At 35.2% G+C, this 18,356-nt stretch overlaps 6 non-coding genes across 6 annotated transcripts; all 6 read right to left on the reverse strand.

The window, feature by feature from the left end:
* Nucleotides 1-3,086: 3,086 nt before the first annotated feature.
* Nucleotides 3,087-3,158, reverse strand: TRNAQ-CUG (transfer RNA glutamine (anticodon CUG)). Its single transcript has one exon. It is a non-coding gene; the product is annotated as a tRNA-Gln (tRNA).
* A 6,382-nt stretch (nucleotides 3,159-9,540) lies between these two features.
* TRNAQ-CUG (transfer RNA glutamine (anticodon CUG)) lies at nucleotides 9,541-9,612 on the reverse strand. Its single transcript has one exon. It is a non-coding gene; the product is annotated as a tRNA-Gln (tRNA).
* Nucleotides 9,613-11,132: 1,520 nt separating this feature from the next.
* TRNAQ-CUG (transfer RNA glutamine (anticodon CUG)) lies at nucleotides 11,133-11,204 on the reverse strand. The gene has a single exon. It is a non-coding gene; the product is annotated as a tRNA-Gln (tRNA).
* A 1,521-nt stretch (nucleotides 11,205-12,725) lies between these two features.
* Nucleotides 12,726-12,797, reverse strand: TRNAQ-CUG (transfer RNA glutamine (anticodon CUG)). Its single transcript has one exon. It is a non-coding gene; the product is annotated as a tRNA-Gln (tRNA).
* A 1,493-nt stretch (nucleotides 12,798-14,290) lies between these two features.
* On the reverse strand, nucleotides 14,291-14,362 carry TRNAQ-CUG (transfer RNA glutamine (anticodon CUG)). Its single transcript has one exon. It is a non-coding gene; the product is annotated as a tRNA-Gln (tRNA).
* Nucleotides 14,363-15,885: 1,523 nt separating this feature from the next.
* On the reverse strand, nucleotides 15,886-15,957 carry TRNAQ-CUG (transfer RNA glutamine (anticodon CUG)). Its single transcript has one exon. It is a non-coding gene; the product is annotated as a tRNA-Gln (tRNA).
* Nucleotides 15,958-18,356: the final 2,399 nt, after the last annotated feature.

Below are 18,356 nucleotides of genomic sequence, written 5' to 3' on the forward strand. Positions count from 1 at the left end.
TTGTGGTGAAAATGGAGAAGGGAACACATTAAGGAAATCATGCATGATGGTGAAACTGGCTTTAATGCTGCAGTACAAATCTACATTTAATACACCATCATAAATTAATATCTCCTCCACTTTTAATCTACAAGTGTGCCTAGAATTCCACAGTATCACAATCAGGACAGTTTTAAAATTGTTTATGAAAACTGTGCCAGCTCTGTTACCAGGAAAAAGGAGAGGAAAATAATTGCAAAACTTAAACTGCTAGAAAGCTGCTCATCCAGAAGTTGCTAAAGATTTTTCACTGTGTGGTAAAAGATTCCACCCCAGAGATAATATAAGTAGAATCGGTGCAAAGCACATGTTCCAATCTATCAACCATACCTGACATTTGTGGCAACTAGATGAGAGATGGAGAAGCACCTCTTACCTGATTGTACGAGGTCTCATCTTTTGATTAGCAGTGTGATTCACATGTGATGATGGGCCAGGCCAGTTAATCAAAATAAGATCTTTAGATGCCCGCAGGTTGGTTCTCCAAATCCAGTCCAGAGATATGAAACAACTTTTTGGGGGATAAACTAAGGAAGGTGTGCATTGATCTACTCAGATAATCATCAAAAAACCTACTTGGAAATTGACATAGTTGGCAATGATTGAATGCGCAGGGAGATCCCAATGGATTTCAAGTCCATCGCTTTAACAACTCAGCCACAACTTCTGAGATACCTTCAAAATTTCAGGCCTCACTAAAATTTAAAAATCTGATTTGAAGTCATCTTAACTTGAAATCTTGTACCGCTCAAGCCTTTCAACAGTTTAAAAGGCAGATTTAGTGTGAGTTGGCTCTGAAAACTTACTAAAGAATACACCAAAAAAGCTCAAAAGAAGAAAAATATTCATTTCTATGTAAACATAAAATAAAATTAGTCTTCGTATTTTCAGTCGTTTTGAGCATCTTTTAACTGCATAGTTTCCAAAACGGTAAAGTGACTATGTCAATTTCCATTTGATTTTTTTGCTTCGAATACCTTCCGTAATAAAATTCAAGTCAACTAGAAGCTTAGAAAGACACTTTAAAGTCTCTTAGTGACTTCTAGTTCCTTTTGTCACCTACAAAAAAGCCACAAGAACATACTCAACTGATGGACTGAACAATTGTTTTTAAATTGCCAAAAAATTCCTCAATAAAACATTATAGATAATTTTGGAAAAAACAAGAGAAAAGAAAATTCAGGAAAATAAGCTGGCGTTTCCTAAAGCCATTTTGATTTGAAATCATCATCAGATTTTCCCACCAGAATTAAAAATCATGGGAACATTTCCACAAGTCATAGAATATTGTTGCTTGGTGTAACATACAAGATAAGAATTTTGTTTCCTTTAGTCAATTTTATAGGATTCCATGGATTCTTGCACCATTCAAATCAAGTTTCAAGTTTTTAAGTTTCAAGTTTCATTCTAAAAGTTGAACATAGTAGAAATTATAATGCTAAAGATGAAACTTACAGGTTCCACTGAAATTTGAACTCAGATCACTGGATTCAGAGTGCAGAGTGCTAACCATTACACCATGGAGCCACACATGTAGCTGACTACTCTAGATTTTCTTGTGGTGAAAATGGAGAAGGGAACACATTAAGGAAATCATGCATGATGGTGAAACTGGCTTTAAAGTGCAGTACAAATCTACATTTAATACACCATCATAAATTAATATCTCCTCCACTTTTAATCTACAAGTGTGCCTAGAATTCCACAGTATCACAATCAGGACAGTTTTAAAATTGTTTATGAAAACTGTGCCAGCTCTGTTACCAGGAAAAAGGAGAGGAAAATAATTGCAAAACTTAAACTGCTAGAAAGCTGCTCATCCAGAAGTTGCTAAAGATTTTTCACTGTGTGGTAAAAGATTCCACCCCAGAGATAATATAAGTAGAATCGGTGCAAAGCAAAGCACATGTTCCAATCTATCAACCATACCTGACATTTGTGGCAACTAGATGAGAGATGGAGAAGCACCTCTTACCTGATCGTACGAGGTCTCATCTTTTGATTAGCAGTGTGATTCACATGTGATGATGGGCCAGGCCAGTTAATCAAAATAAGATCTTTAGATGCCCGCAGGTTGGTTCTCCAAATCCAGTCCAGAGATATGAAACAACTTTTTGGGGGATAAACTAAGGAAGGTGTGCATTGATCTACTCAGATAATCATCAAAAAACCTACTTGGAAATTGACATAGTTGGCAATGATTGAATGCGCAGGGAGATCCCAATGGATTTCAAGTCCATCGCTTTAACAACTCAGCCACAACTTCTGAGATACCTTCAAAATTTCAGGCCTCACTAAAATTTAAAAATCTGATGTGAAGTCATCTTAACTTGAAACCTTGTACCGCTCAAGCCTTTCAACAGTTTAAAAGGCAGATTTAGTGTGAGTTGGCTCTGAAAACTTACTAAAGAATACACCAAAAAAGCTCAAAAGAAGAAAAATATTCATTTCTATGTAAACATAAAATAAAATTAGTCTTCGTATTTTCAGTCGTTTTGAGCATCTTTTAACTGCATAGTTTCCAAAACGGTAAAGTGACTATGTCAATTTCCATTTGATTTTTTTGCTTCGAATACCTTCCGTAATAAAATTCAAGTCAACTAGAAGCTTAGAAAGACACTTTAAAGTCTCTTAGTGACTTCTAGTTCCTTTTGTCACCTACAAAAAAGCCACAAGAACATACTCAACTGATGGACTAAACAATTGTTTTTAAATTGCCAAAAAATTCCTCAATAAAACATTATAGATAATTTTGGAAAAAACAAGAGAAAAGAAAATTCAGGAAAATAAGCTGGCGTTTCCTAAAGCCATTTTGATTTGAAATCATCATCAGATTTTCCCACCAGAATTAAAAATCATGGGAACATTTCCACAAGTCATAGAATATTGTTGCTTGGTGTAACATACAAGATAAGAATTTTGTTTCCTTTAGTCAATTTTATAGGATTCCATGGATTCTTGCACCATTCAAATCAAGTTTCAAGTTTTTAAGTTTCATTCTAAAAGTTGAACATAGTAGAAATTATAATGCTAAAGATGAAACTTACAGGTTCCACTGAAATTTGAACTCAGATCACTGGATTCAGAGTCCAGAGTGCTAACCATTACACCATGGAGCCACACATGTAGCTGACTACTCTAGATTTTCTTGTGGTGAAAATGGAGAAGGGAACACATTAAGGAAATCATGCATGATGGTGAAACTGGCTTTAAAGTGCAGTACAAATCTACATTTAATACACCATCATAAATTAATATCTCCTCCACTTTTAATCTACAAGTGTGCCTAGAATTCCACAGTATCACAATCAGGACAGTTTTAAAATTGTTTATGAAAACTGTGCCAGCTCTGTTACCAGGAAAAAGGAGAGGAAAATAATTGCAAAACTTAAACTGCTAGAAAGCTGCTCATCCAGAAGTTGCTAAAGATTTTTCACTGTGTGGTAAAAGATTCCACCCCAGAGATAATATAAGTAGAATCGGTGCAAAGCACATGTTCCAATCTATCAACCATACCTGACATTTGTGGCAACTAGATGAGAGATGGAGAAGCACCTCTTACCTGATCGTACGAGGTCTCATCTTTTGATTAGCAGTGTGATTCACATGTGATGATGGGCCAGGCCAGTTAATCAAAATAAGATCTTTAGATGCCCGCAGGTTGGTTCTCCAAATCCAGTCCAGAGATATGAAACAACTTTTTGGGGGATAAACTAAGGAAGGTGTGCATTGATCTACTCAGATAATCATCAAAAAACCTACTTGGAAATTGACATAGTTGGCAATGATTGAATGCGCAGGGAGATCCCAATGGATTTCAAGTCCATCGCTTTAACAACTCAGCCACAACTTCTGAGATACCTTCAAAATTTCAGGCCTCACTAAAATTTAAAAATCTGATGTGAAGTCATCTTAACTTGAAACCTTGTACCGCTCAAGCCTTTCAACAGTTTAAAAGGCAGATTTAGTGTGAGTTGGCTCTGAAAACTTACTAAAGAATACACCAAAAAAGCTCAAAAGAAGAAAAATATTCATTTCTATGTAAACATAAAATAAAATTAGTCTTCGTATTTTCAGTCGTTTTGAGCATCTTTTAACTGCATAAAGTTTCCAAAACGGTAAAGTGACTATGTCAATTTCCATTTGATTTTTTGCTTCGAATACCTTCCGTAATAAAATTCAAGTCAACTAGAAGCTTAGAAAGACACTTTAAAGTCTCTTAGTGACTTCTAGTTCCTTTTGTCACCTACAAAAAAGCCACAAGAACATACTCAACTGATGGACTAAACAATTGTTTTTAAATTGCCAAAAAATTCCTCAATAAAACATTATAGATAATTTTGGAAAAAACAAGAGAAAAGAAAATTCAGGAAAATAAGCTGGCGTTTCCTAAAGCCATTTTGATTTGAAATCATCATCAGATTTTCCCACCAGAATTAAAAATCATGGGAACATTTCCACAAGTCATAGAATATTGTTGCTTGGTGTAACATACAAGATAAGAATTTTGTTTCCTTTAGTCAATTTTATGGGATTCCATGGATTCTTGCACCATTCAAATCAAGTTTCAAGTTTTTAAGTTTCAAGTTTCATTCTAAAAGTTGAACATAGTAGAAATTATAATGCTAAAGATGAAACTTACAGGTTCCACTGAAATTTGAACTCAGATCACTGTTCAAGTTTCATTCTAAAAGTTGAACATAGTAGAAATTATAATGCTAAAGATGAAACTTACAGGTTCCACTGAAATTTGAACTCAGATCACTGGATTCAGAGTGCAGAGTGCTAACCATTACACCATGGAGCCACACATGTAGCTGACTACTCTAGATTTTCTTGTGGTGAAAATGGAGAAGGGAACACATTAAGGAAATCATGCATGATGGTGAAACTGGCTTTAAAGTGCAGTACAAATCTACATTTAATACACCATCATAAATTAATATCTCCTCCACTTTTAATCTACAAGTGTGCCTAGAATTCCACAGTATCACAATCAGGACAGTTTTAAAATTGTTTATGAAAACTGTGCCAGCTCTGTTACCAGGAAAAAGGAGAGGAAAATAATTGCAAAACTTAAACTGCTAGAAAGCTGCTCATCCAGAAGTTGCTAAAGATTTTTCACTGTGTGGTAAAAGATTCCACCCCAGAGATAATATAAGTAGAATCGGTGCAAAGCAAAGCACATGTTCCAATCTATCAACCATACCTGACATTTGTGGCAACTAGATGAGAGATGGAGAAGCACCTCTTACCTGATCGTACGAGGTCTCATCTTTTGATTAGCAGTGTGATTCACATGTGATGATGGGCCAGGCCAGTTAATCAAAATAAGATCTTTAGATGCCCGCAGGTTGGTTCTCCAAATCCAGTCCAGAGATATGAAACAACTTTTTGGGGGATAAACTAAGGAAGGTGTGCATTGATCTACTCAGATAATCATCAAAAAACCTACTTGGAAATTGACATAGTTGGCAATGATTGAATGCGCAGGGAGATCCCAATGGATTTCAAGTCCATCGCTTTAACAACTCAGCCACAACTTCTGAGATACCTTCAAAATTTCAGGCCTCACTAAAATTTAAAAATCTGATGTGAAGTCATCTTAACTTGAAACCTTGTACCGCTCAAGCCTTTCAACAGTTTAAAAGGCAGATTTAGTGTGAGTTGGCTCTGAAAACTTACTAAAGAATACACCAAAAAAGCTCAAAAGAAGAAAAATATTCATTTCTATGTAAACATAAAATAAAATTAGTCTTCGTATTTTCAGTCGTTTTGAGCATCTTTTAACTGCATAGTTTCCAAAACGGTAAAGTGACTATGTCAATTTCCATTTGATTTTTTTGCTTCGAATACCTTCCGTAATAAAATTCAAGTCAACTAGAAGCTTAGAAAGACACTTTAAAGTCTCTTAGTGACTTCTAGTTCCTTTTGTCACCTACAAAAAAGCCACAAGAACATACTCAACTGATGGACTAAACAATTGTTTTTAAATTGCCAAAAAATTCCTCAATAAAACATTATAGATAATTTTGCAAAAAACAAGAGAAAAGAAAATTCAGGAAAATAAGCTGGCGTTTCCTAAAGCCATTTTGATTTGAAATCATCATCAGATTTTCCCACCAGAATTAAAAATCATGGGAACATTTCCACAAGTCATAGAATATTGTTGCTTGGTGTAACATACAAGATAAGAATTTTGTTTCCTTTAGTCAATTTTATAGGATTCCATGGATTCTTGCACCATTCAAATCAAGTTTCAAGTTTTTAAGTTTCATTCTAAAAGTTGAACATAGTAGAAATTATAATGCTAAAGATGAAACTTACAGGTTCCACTGAAATTTGAACTCAGATCACTGGATTCAGAGTGCTAACCATTACACCATGGAGCCACACATGTAGCTGACTACTCTAGATTTTCTTGTGGTGAAAATGGAGAAGGGAACACATTAAGGAAATCATGCATGATGGTGAAACTGGCTTTAAAGTGCAGTACAAATCTACATTTAATACACCATCATAAATTAATATCTCCTCCACTTTTAATCTACAAGTGTGCCTAGAATTCCACAGTATCACAATCAGGACAGTTTTAAAATTGTTTATGAAAACTGTGCCAGCTCTGTTACCAGGAAAAAGGAGAGGAAAATAATTGCAAAACTTAAACTGCTAGAAAGCTGCTCATCCAGAAGTTGCTAAAGATTTTTCACTGTGTGGTAAAAGATTCCACCCCAGAGATAATATAAGTAGAATCGGTGCAAAGCACATGTTCCAATCTATCAACCATACCTGACATTTGTGGCAACTAGATGAGAGATGGAGAAGCACCTCTTACCTGATCGTACGAGGTCTCATCTTTTGATTAGCAGTGTGATTCACATGTGATGATGGGCCAGGCCAGTTAATCAAAATAAGATCTTTAGATGCCCGCAGGTTGGTTCTCCAAATCCAGTCCAGAGATATGAAACAACTTTTTGGGGGATAAACTAAGGAAGGTGTGCATTGATCTACTCAGATAATCATCAAAAAACCTACTTGGAAATTGACATAGTTGGCAATGATTGAATGCGCAGGGAGATCCCAATGGATTTCAAGTCCATCGCTTTAACAACTCAGCCACAACTTCTGAGATACCTTCAAAATTTCAGGCCTCACTAAAATTTAAAAATCTGATGTGAAGTCATCTTAACTTGAAACCTTGTACCGCTCAAGCCTTTCAACAGTTTAAAAGGCAGATTTAGTGTGAGTTGGCTCTGAAAACTTACTAAAGAATACACCAAAAAAGCTCAAAAGAAGAAAAATATTCATTTCTATGTAAACATAAAATAAAATTAGTCTTCGTATTTTCAGTCGTTTTGAGCATCTTTTAACTGCATAAAGTTTCCAAAACGGTAAAGTGACTATGTCAATTTCCATTTGATTTTTTTGCTTCGAATACCTTCCGTAATAAAATTCAAGTCAACTAGAAGCTTAGAAAGACACTTTAAAGTCTCTTAGTGACTTCTAGTTCCTTTTGTCACCTACAAAAAAGCCACAAGAACATACTCAACTGATGGACTAAACAATTGTTTTTAAATTGCCAAAAAATTCCTCAATAAAACATTATAGATAATTTTGGAAAAAACAAGAGAAAAGAAAATTCAGGAAAATAAGCTGGCGTTTCCTAAAGCCATTTTGATTTGAAATCATCATCAGATTTTCCCACCAGAATTAAAAATCATGGGAACATTTCCACAAGTCATAGAATATTGTTGCTTGGTGTAACATACAAGATAAGAATTTTGTTTCCTTTAGTCAATTTTATGGGATTCCATGGATTCTTGCACCATTCAAATCAAGTTTCAAGTTTTTAAGTTTCATTCTAAAAGTTGAACATAGTAGAAATTATAATGCTAAAGATGAAACTTACAGGTTCCACTGAAATTTGAACTCAGATAACTGGATTCAGAGTCCAGAGTGCTAACCTTTACACCATGGAGCCACACATGTAGCTGACTACTCTAGATTTTCTTGTGGTGAAAATGGAGAAGGGAACACATTAAGGAAATCATGCATGATGGTGAAACTGGCTTTAAAGTGCAGTACAAATCTACATTTAATACACCATCATAAATTAATATCTCCTCCACTTTTAATCTACAAGTGTGCCTAGAATTCCACAGTATCACAATCAGGACAGTTTTAAAATTGTTTATGAAAACTGTGCCAGCTCTGTTACCAGGAAAAAGGAGAGGAAAATAATTGCAAAACTTAAACTGCTAGAAAGCTGCTCATCCAGAAGTTGCTAAAGATTTTTCACTGTGTGGTAAAAGATTCCACCCCAGAGATAATATAAGTAGAATCGGTGCAAAGCAAAGCACATGTTCCAATCTATCAACCATACCTGACATTTGTGGCAACTAGATGAGAGATGGAGAAGCACCTCTTACCTGATCGTACGAGGTCTCATCTTTTGATTAGCAGTGTGATTCACATGTGATGATGGGCCAGGCCAGTTAATCAAAATAAGATCTTTAGATGCCCGCAGGTTGGTTCTCCAAATCCAGTCCAGAGATATGAAACAACTTTTTGGGGGATAAACTAAGGAAGGTGTGCATTGATCTACTCAGATAATCATCAAAAAACCTACTTGGAAATTGACATAGTTGGCAATGATTGAATGCGCAGGGAGTTCCCAATGGATTTCAAGTCCATCGCTTTAACAACTCAGCCACAACTTCTGAGATACCTTCAAAATTTCAGGCCTCACTAAAATTTAAAAATCTGATGTGAAGTCATCTTAACTTGAAACCTTGTACCGCTCAAGCCTTTCAACAGTTTAAAAGGCAGATTTAGTGTGAGTTGGCTCTGAAGACTTACTAAAGAATACACCAAAAAAGCTCAAAAGAAGAAAAATATTCATTGCTATGTAAACATAAAATAAAATTAGTCTTCGTATTTTCAGTCGTTTTGAGCATCTTTTAACTGCATAGTTTCCAAAACGGTAAAGTGACTATGTCAATTTCCATTTGATTTTTTTGCTTCGAATACCTTCCGTAATAAAATTCAAGTCAACTAGAAGCTTAGAAAGACACTTTAAAGTCTCTTAGTGACTTCTAGTTCCTTTTGTCACCTACAAAAAAGCCACAAGAACATACTCAACTGATGGACTAAACAATTGTTTTTAAATTGCCAAAAAATTCCTCAATAAAACATTATAGATAATTTTGGAAAAAACAAGAGAAAAGAAAATTCAGGAAAATAAGCTGGCGTTTCCTAAAGCCATTTTGATTTGAAATCATCATCAGATTTTCCCACCAGAATTAAAAATCATGGGAACATTTCCACAAGTCATAGAATATTGTTGCTTGGTGTAACATACAAGATAAGAATTTTGTTTCCTTTAGTCAATTTTATAGGATTCCATGGATTCTTGCACCATTCAAATCAAGTTTCAAGTTTTTAAGTTTCATTCTAAAAGTTGAACATAGTAGAAATTATAATGCTAAAGATGAAACTTACAGGTTCCACTGAAATTTGAACTCAGATCACTGGATTCAGAGTCCAGAGTGCTAACCATTACACCATGGAACCACACATGTAGCTGACTACTCTAGATTTTCTTGTGGTGAAAATGGAGAAGGGAACACATTAAGGAAATCATGCATGATGGTGAAACTGGCTTTAAAGTGCAGTACAAATCTACATTTAATACACCATCATAAATTAATATCTCCTCCACTTTTAATCTACAAGTGTGCCTAGAATTCCACAGTATCACAATCAGGACAGTTTTAAAATTGTTTATGAAAACTGTGCCAGCTCTGTTACCAGGAAAAAGGAGAGGAAAATAATTGCAAAACTTAAACTGCTAGAAAGCTGCTCATCCAGAAGTTGCTAAAGATTTTTCACTGTGTGGTAAAAGATTCCACCCCAGAGATAATATAAGTAGAATCGGTGCAAAGCAAAGCACATGTTCCAATCTATCAACCATACCTGACATTTGTGGCAACTAGATGAGAGATGGAGAAGCACCTCTTACCTGATCGTACGAGGTCTCATCTTTTGATTAGCAGTGTGATTCACATGTGATGATGGGCCAGGCCAGTTAATCAAAATAAGATCTTTAGATGCCCGCAGGTTGGTTCTCCAAATCCAGTCCAGAGATATGAAACAACTTTTTGGGGGATAAACTAAGGAAGGTGTGCATTGATCTACTCAGATAATCATCAAAAAACCTACTTGGAAATTGACATAGTTGGCAATGATTGAATGCGCAGGGAGATCCCAATGGATTTTAAGTCCATCGCTTTAACAACTCAGCCACAACTTCTGAGATACCTTCAAAATTTCAGGCCTCACTAAAATTTAAAAATCTGATGTGAAGTCATCTTAACTTGAAACCTTGTACCGCTCAAGCCTTTCAACAGTTTAAAAGGCAGATTTAGTGTGAGTTGGCTCTGAAAACTTACTAAAGAATACACCAAAAAAGCTCAAAAGAAGAAAAATATTCATTTCTATGTAAACATAAAATAAAATTAGTCTTCGTATTTTCAGTCGTTTTGAGCATCTTTTAACTGCATAGTTTCCAAAACGGTAAAGTGACTATGTCAATTTCCATTTGATTTTTTTGCTTCGAATACCTTCCGTAATAAAATTCAAGTCAACTAGAAGCTTAGAAAGACACTTTAAAGTCTCTTAGTGACTTCTAGTTCCTTTTGTCACCTACAAAAAAGCCACAAGAACATACTCAACTGATGGACTAAACAATTGTTTTTAAATTGCCAAAAAATTCCTCAATAAAACATTATAGATAATTTTGGAAAAAACAAGAGAAAAGAAAATTCAGGAAAATAAGCTGGCGTTTCCTAAAGCCATTTTGATTTGAAATCATCATCAGATTTTCCCACCAGAATTAAAAATCATGGGAACATTTCCACAAGTCATAGAATATTGTTGCTTGGTGTAACATACAAGATAAGAATTTTGTTTCCTTTAGTCAATTTTATAGGATTCCATGGATTCTTGCACCATTCAAATCAAGTTTCAAGTTTTTAAGTTTCATTCTAAAAGTTGAACATAGTAGAAATTATAATGCTAAAGATGAAACTTACAGGTTCCACTGAAATTTGAACTCAGATCACTGGATTCAGAGTCCAGAGTGCTAACCATTACACCATGGAGCCACACATGTAGCTGACTACTCTAGATTTTCTTGTGGTGAAAATGGAGAAGGGAACACATTAAGGAAATCATGCATGATGGTGAAACTGGCTTTAAAGTGCAGTACAAATCTACATTTAATACACCATCATAAATTAATATCTCCTCCACTTTTAATCTACAAGTGTGCCTAGAATTCCACAGTATCACAATCAGGACAGTTTTAAAATTGTTTATGAAAACTGTGCCAGCTCTGTTACCAGGAAAAAGGAGAGGAAAATAATTGCAAAACTTAAACTGCTAGAAAGCTGCTCATCCAGAAGTTGCTAAAGATTTTTCACTGTGTGGTAAAAGATTCCACCCCAGAGATAATATAAGTAGAATCGGTGCAAAGCAAAGCACATGTTCCAATCTATCAACCATACCTGACATTTGTGGCAACTAGATGAGAGATGGAGAAGCACCTCTTACCTGATCGTACGAGGTCTCATCTTTTGATTAGCAGTGTGATTCACATGTGATGATGGGCCAGGCCAGTTAATCAAAATAAGATCTTTAGATGCCCGCAGGTTGGTTCTCCAAATCCAGTCCAGAGATATGAAACAACTTTTTGGGGGATAAACTAAGGAAGGTGTGCATTGATCTACTCAGATAATCATCAAAAAACCTACTTGGAAATTGACATAGTTGGCAATGATTGAATGCGCAGGGAGATCCCAATGGATTTCAAGTCCATCGCTTTAACAACTCAGCCACAACTTCTGAGATACCTTCAAAATTTCAGGCCTCACTAAAATTTAAAAATCTGATGTGAAGTCATCTTAACTTGAAACCTTGTACCGCTCAAGCCTTTCAACAGTTTAAAAGGCAGATTTAGTGTGAGTTGGCTCTGAAAACTTACTAAAGAATACACCAAAAAAGCTCAAAAGAAGAAAAATATTCATTTCTATGTAAACATAAAATAAAATTAGTCTTCGTATTTTCAGTCGTTTTGAGCATCTTTTAACTGCATAGTTTCCAAAACGGTAAAGTGACTATGTCAATTTCCATTTGATTTTTTTGCTTCGAATACCTTCCGTAATAAAATTCAAGTCAACTAGAAGCTTAGAAAGACACTTTAAAGTCTCTTAGTGACTTCTAGTTCCTTTTGTCACCTACAAAAAAGCCACAAGAACATACTCAACTGATGGACTAAACAATTGTTTTTAAATTGCCAAAAAATTCCTCAATAAAACATTATAGATAATTTTGGAAAAAAACAAGAGAAAAGAAAATTCAGGAAAATAAGCTGGCGTTTCCTAAAGCCATTTTGATTTGAAATCATCATCAGATTTTCCCACCAGAATTAAAAATCATGGGAACATTTCCACAAGTCATAGAATATTGTTGCTTGGTGTAACATACAAGATAAGAATTTTGTTTCCTTTAGTCAATTTTATAGGATTCCTTGGATTCTTGCACCATTCAAATCAAGTTTCAAGTTTTTAAGTTTCATTCTAAAAGTTGAACATAGTAGAAATTATAATGCTAAAGATGAAACTTACAGGTTCCACTGAAATTTGAACTCAGATCACTGGATTCAGAGTCCAGAGTGCTAACCATTACACCATGGAGCCACACATGTAGCTGACTACTCTAGATTTTCTTGTGGTGAAAATGGAGAAGGGAACACATTAAGGAAATCATGCATGATGGTGAAACTGGCTTTAAAGTGCAGTACAAATCTACATTTAATACACCATCATAAATTAATATCTCCTCCACTTTTAATCTACAAGTGTGCCTAGAATTCCACAGTATCACAATCAGGACAGTTTTAAAATTGTTTATGAAAACTGTGCCAGCTCTGTTACCAGGAAAAAGGAGAGGAAAATAATTGCAAAACTTAAACTGCTAGAAAGCTGCTCATCCAGAAGTTGCTAAAGATTTTTCACTGTGTGGTAAAAGATTCCACCCCAGAGATAATATAAGTAGAATCGGTGCAAAGCACATGTTCCAATCTATCAACCATACCTGACATTTGTGGCAACTAGATGAGAGATGGAGAAGCACCTCTTACCTGATCGTACGAGGTCTCATCTTTTGATTAGCAGTGTGATTCACATGTGATGATGGGCCAGGCCAGTTAATCAAAATAAGATCTTTAGATGCCCGCAGGTTGGTTCTCCAAATCCAGTCCAGAGATATGAAACAACTTTTTGGGGGATAAACTAAGGAAGGTGTGCATTGATCTACTCAGATAATCATCAAAAAACCTACTTGGAAATTGACATAGTTGGCAATGATTGAATGCGCAGGGAGATCCCAATGGATTTCAAGTCCATCGCTTTAACAACTCAGCCACAACTTCTGAGATACCTTCAAAATTTCAGGCCTCACTAAAATTTAAAAATCTGATGTGAAGTCATCTTAACTTGAAACCTTGTACCGCTCAAGCCTTTCAACAGTTTAAAAGGCAGATTTAGTGTGAGTTGGCTCTGAAAACTTACTAAAGAATACACCAAAAAAGCTCAAAAGAAGAAAAATATTCATTTCTATGTAAACATAAAATAAAATTAGTCTTCGTATTTTCAGTCGTTTTGAGCATCTTTTAACTGCATAAAGTTTCCAAAACGGTAAAGTGACTATGTCAATTTCCATTTGATTTTTTTGCTTCGAATACCTTCCGTAATAAAATTCAAGTCAACTAGAAGCTTAGAAAGACACTTTAAAGTCTCTTAGTGACTTCTAGTTCCTTTTGTCACCTACAAAAAAGCCACAAGAACATACTCAACTGATGGACTAAACAATTGTTTTTAAATTGCCAAAAAATTCCTCAATAAAACATTATAGATAATTTTGGAAAAAACAAGAGAAAAGAAAATTCAGGAAAATAAGCTGGCGTTTCCTAAAGCCATTTTGATTTGAAATCATCATCAGATTTTCCCACCCGAATTAAAAATCATGGGAACATTTACACAAGTCATAGAATATAGTTGCTTGGTGTAACATACAAGATAAGAATTTTGTTTCCTGAAGTCAATTTTATAGGATTCCATGGATTCTTGCACCAAGTTTCATTCTAAAAGTTGAACATAGTAGAAATTATAATGCTAAAGTTAAATCTTACAGGTTCCACTGAGATTTGAACTCAAATCGATGGATTCAGAGTCCAGAGTGCTAACCATTACACCATGGAACCACACATATAGCTGACTACTCTAGATTTTCTTGTGGTGAAAATGGAGTAGGGAACACATTAAGGAAATCATGCATGATGGTGAAACTGGCTTTAAAGCTGCAGTACAAATCTACATTTAATACACCATCATAAATTAATATCTCCTCCACTTTTAATCTACAAGTGTGCCTAGAATTCCACAGTATCACAATCAGGACAGTTTTAAAATTGTTTATGAAAACTGTGCCAGCTCTGTTACCAGGAAAAAGGAGAGGAAAATAATTGCAAAACTTAAACTGCTAGAAAGCTGCTCATCCAGAAGTTGCTGAAGATTTTTCACTGTGTGGTAAAAGATTCCACCCGAGAGATAATATAAGTAGAATCGGTGCAAAGCAAAGCACATGTTCCAATCTATCAACCATACCTGACATTTGTGGCAACTAGATGAGAGATGGAGAAGCACCTCTTACCTGATCGTACGAGGTCTCATCTTTTGATTAGCAGTGTGATTCACATGTGATGATGGGCCAGGCCAGTTAATCAAAATAAGATCTTTAGATGCCCGCAGGTTGGTTCTCCAAATCCAGTCCAGAGATATGAAACAACTTTTTGGGGGATAAACTAAGGAAGGTGTGCATTGATCTACTCAGATAATCATCAAAAAACCTACTTGGAAATTGACATAGTTGGCAATGATTGAATGCGCAGGGAGATCCCAATGGATTTCAAGTCCATCGCTTTAACAACTCAGCCACAACTTCTGAGATACCTTCAAAATTTCAGGCCTCACTAAAATTTAAAAATCTGATGTGAAGTCATCTTAACTTGAAACCTTGTACCGCTCAAGCCTTTCAACAGTTTAAAAGGCAGATTTAGTGTGAGTTGGCTCTGAAAACTTACTAAAGAATACACCAAAAAAGCTCAAAAGAAGAAAAATATTCATTTCTATGTAAACATAAAATAAAATTAGTCTTCGTATTTTCAGTCGTTTTGAGCATCTTTTAACTGCATAAAGTTTCCAAAACGGTAAAGTGACTATGTCAATTTCCATTTGATTTTTTTGCTTCGAATACCTTCCGTAATAAAATTCAAGTCAACTAGAAGCTTAGAAAGACACTTTAAAGTCTCTTAGTGACTTCTAGTTCCTTTTGTCACCTACAAAAAAGCCACAAGAACATACTCAACTGATGGACTAAACAATTGTTTTTAAATTGCCAAAAAATTCCTCAATAAAACATTATAGATAATTTTGGAAAAAACAAGAGAAAAGAAAATTCAGGAAAATAAGCTGGCGTTTCCTAAAGCCATTTTGATTTGAAATCATCATCAGATTTTCCCACCCGAATTAAAAATCATGGGAACATTTACACAAGTCATAGAATATAGTTGCTTGGTGTAACATACAAGATAAGAATTTTGTTTCCTGAAGTCAATTTTATAGGATTCCATGGATTCTTGCACCATTCAAATGAAGTTTCAAAGTTTCAAGTTTCATTCTAAAAGTTGAACATAGTAGAAATTATAATGCTAAAGATGAAACTTACAGGTTCCACTGAGATTTGAACTCAGATCGCTGGATTCAGAGTCCAGAGTGCTAACCATTACACCATGGAACCACACATGTAGCTGACTACTCTAGATTTTCTTGTGGTGAAAATGGAGAAGGGAACACATTAAGGAAATCATGCATGATGGTGAAACTGGCTTTAAATCTGCAGTACAAATCTACATTTAATACACCATCATAAATTAATATCTCCTCCACTTTTAATCTACAAGTGTGCCTAGAATTCCACAGTATCACAATCAGGACAGTTTTAAAATTGTTTATGAAAACTGTGCCAGCTCTGTTACCAGGAAAAAGGAGAGGAAAATAATTGCAAAACTTAAACTGCTAGAAAGCTGCTCATCCAGAAGTTGCTAAAGATTTTTCACTGTGTGGTAAAAGATTCCACCCCAGAGATAATATAAGTAGAATCGGTGCAAAGCAAAGCACATGTTCCAATCTATCAACCATACCTGACATTTGTGGCAACTAGATGAGAGATGGAGAAGCACCTCTTACCTGATCGTACGAGGTCTCATCTTTTGATTAGCAGTGTGATTCACATGTGATGATGGGCCAGGCCAGTTAATCAAAATAAGATCTTTAGATGCCCGCAGGTTGGTTCTCCAAATCCAGTCCAGAGATATGAAACAACTTTTTGGGGGATAAACTAAGGAAGGTGTGCATTGATCTACTCAGATAATCATCAAAAAACCTACTTGGAAATTGACATAGTTGGCAATGATTGAATGCGCAGGGAGATCCCAATGGATTTCAAGTCCATCGCTTTAACAACTCAGCCACAACTTCTGAGATACCTTCAAAATTTCAGGCCTCACTAAAATTTAAAAATCTGATGTGAAGTCATCTTAACTTGAAACCTTGTACCGCTCAAGCCTTTCAACAGTTTAAAAGGCAGATTTAGTGTGAGTTGGCTCTGAAAACTTACTAAAGAATACACCAAAAAAGCTCAAAAGAAGAAAAATATTCATTTCTATGTAAACATAAAATAAAATTAGTCTTCGTATTTTCAGTCGTTTTGAGCATCTTTTAACTGCATAAAGTTTCCAAAACGGTAAAGTGACTATGTCAATTTCCATTTGATTTTTTTGCTTCGAATACCTTCCGTAATAAAATTCAAGTCAACTAGAAGCTTAGAAAGACACTTTAAAGTCTCTTAGTGACTTCTAGTTCCTTTTGTCACCTACAAAAAAGCCACAAGAACATACTCAACTGATGGACTAAACAATTGTTTTTAAATTGCCAAAAAATTCCTCAATAAAACATTATAGATAATTTTGGAAAAAACAAGAGAAAAGAAAATTCAGGAAAATAAGCTGGCGTTTCCTAAAGCCATTTTGATTTGAAATCATCATCAGATTTTCCCACCAGAATTAAAAATCATGGGAACATTTCCACAAGTCATAGAATATTGTTGCTTGATGTAACATACAAGATAAGAATTTTGTTTCCTTTAGTCAATTTTATAGGATTCCATGGATTCTTGCACCATTCAAATCAAGTTTCAAGTTTTTAAGTTTCAAGTTTTATTCTAAAAGTTGAACATAGTAGAAATTATAATGCTAAAGATGAAACTTACAGGTTCCACTGAGATTTGAACTCAAATCGATGGATTTAGAGTCCAGAGTGCAAACCATTACACCATGGAACCACACATATAGCTGACTACTCTAGATTTTCTTGTGGTGAAAATGGAGAAGGGAACACATTAAGGAAATCATGCATGATGGTGAAACTGGCTTTAAAGCTGCAGTACAAATCTACATTTAATACACCATCATAAATTAATATCTCCTCCACTTTTAATCTACAAGTGTGCCTAGAATTCCACAGTATCACAATCAGGACAGTTTTAAAATTGTTTATGAAAACTGTGCCAGCTCTGTTACCAGGAAAAAGGAGAGGAAAATAATTGCAAAACTTAAACTGCTACAAAGCTGCTCATCCAGAAGTTGCTAAAGATTTTTCACTGTGTGGTAAAAGATTCCACCCGAGAGATAATATAAGTAGAATCGGTGCAAAGCAAAGCACATGTTCCAATCTATCAACCATACCTGACATTTGTGGCAACTAGATGAGAGATGGAGAAGCACCTCTTACCTGATCGTACGAGGTCTCATCTTTTGATTAGCAGTGTGATTCACATGTGATAATGGGCCAGGCCAGTTAATCAAAATAAGATCTTTAGATGCCCGCAGGTTGGTTCTCCAAATCCAGTCCAGAGATATGAAACAACTTTTTGGGGGATAAACTAAGGAAGGTGTGCATTGATCTACTCAGATAATCATCAAAAAACCTACTTGGAAATTGACAATGATTGAATGCGCAGGGAGATCCCAATGGATTTCAAGTCCATCGCTTTAACAACTCAGCCACAACTTCTGAGATACCTTCAAAATTTCAGGCCTCACTAAAATTTAAAAATCTGATGTGAAGTCATCTTAACTT

Source organism: Dendrobates tinctorius, unplaced genomic scaffold, assembly GCF_039654945.1.
Source record: "Dendrobates tinctorius isolate UK_male_01 unplaced genomic scaffold, ASM3965494v1 ptg000047l, whole genome shotgun sequence".
NCBI classification, from domain to species: domain Eukaryota; kingdom Metazoa; phylum Chordata; class Amphibia; order Anura; family Dendrobatidae; genus Dendrobates; species Dendrobates tinctorius.